The 1,192-nt window shown below is 44.7% G+C and overlaps 1 long non-coding RNA gene across 1 annotated transcript in view; it reads right to left on the bottom strand.

Moving 5' to 3' along the window:
- Positions 1-533: 533 nt before the first annotated feature.
- LOC102385709 overlaps positions 534-1,192 on the bottom strand; it is an 11,856-nt gene continuing 11,197 nt past the window's right edge. Inside the window, exon 3 of the long non-coding RNA XR_325027.1 lies at positions 534-737. This is a non-coding gene — a long non-coding RNA (uncharacterized LOC102385709). The remainder of the gene's footprint in view (positions 738-1,192) is intronic.

Raw genomic sequence — 1,192 nt, 5'->3', positions numbered from 1 at the left:
ATGTGAACTGGATGGCACAGAGGTTATCCACCATGCTTTCAGACAGATTAATGGCCCTGGCCTCAGCCGGCTCTGTGTTTTGTGTTACATGAGTGTCTGCTCACAGTCCAAGTACACCAGAACAGCAGCCGGATGCATGTCTGCTATGATTGTGGTGGTTACTTGAGATGGGTCATTCTGCTCCAGAGTGACGCCTTTCATGACAAATTGTTCTGACAATAATTGACAGTAACCAGGGAGGGAGGAGGCCCAGGGAAGTGATGTCTCTGAGCAGGCTAGCTGATGGACTTCATGAGAGAAACAGCAACTCTGAACTTAATAAAAAAAATGTTTTATTTATAAAAAGATTAAATTGATGATAAAGAATAAAACCCAGAAAATGCCTGGAGAGCCTGAGAAGTACAAAATGAAAAGGCACGTTACAGCTCCTTCCTTGGTAACGTTTAGAGATCTTGACCAGTACTAAAATCCCTGTTCAAAAAGTCAGTCACAAAAGTTCCTGAAGGGCTTGCCCCTTTGGCTACAATGGCCTAGTGTGTATTTTGGACAGAAGGCTGCTGATCATACTGCATTTACACTCCCACGGGATATTATCTCAGCACAAATCCATTCTTAAGGTGATGACACAGAGATGCCGTCTTCAACATCATCATAACCTGTGTCTCCAGGAAGAAGGGCTGGGTCATCTTGCACAAGCTCAAAGATTCCTTCACTTCTAAGCCAGGGCATGCTCCGTTCTGAAAAATATCAGCAGAAACAAATTGCAGAGAATATGTTTTAATATGAGCCTACACACATTCATATAACCTGTGTGTGGCCTATAGCCTGCGCTGCCACTGGTCTCATGTCTCTTCTTGTAAATGATCCCAGACAAGTTTTCTTTCTTACTCTCTATGCTTGCAAGGCCTACGCTTACATTCTTTCCAGCACAGATGCTCAAATTTAGGATGAGGATTAGAGAATTCCTGACATCTTTTGGGCAAAACAGGAGACTCCTCTGGGCATTGGAGGATCAGGGTTCGAGTCCATCAGGAGGAAGAGGACCTAGGACACAATGCTCAGAGTTTCTCTGGGAGTGCTCTAAATATCAGACAACTATGAAACAGTTGGGTGGCAGTGGCATTAGGTCCTTGCCTTCCTCAAAACAGGAACTGGGGTCAGGAGCACACCTGGTCAGGGATAGCTCTAAGCT

Source organism: Alligator sinensis, unplaced genomic scaffold (genome assembly GCF_000455745.1).
Source record: "Alligator sinensis unplaced genomic scaffold, ASM45574v1 scaffold537_1, whole genome shotgun sequence".
In the NCBI taxonomy this organism is placed as follows: Eukaryota; Metazoa; Chordata; order Crocodylia; family Alligatoridae; genus Alligator; species Alligator sinensis.
This window is presented reverse-complemented; position numbering and strand designations above follow the sequence as displayed.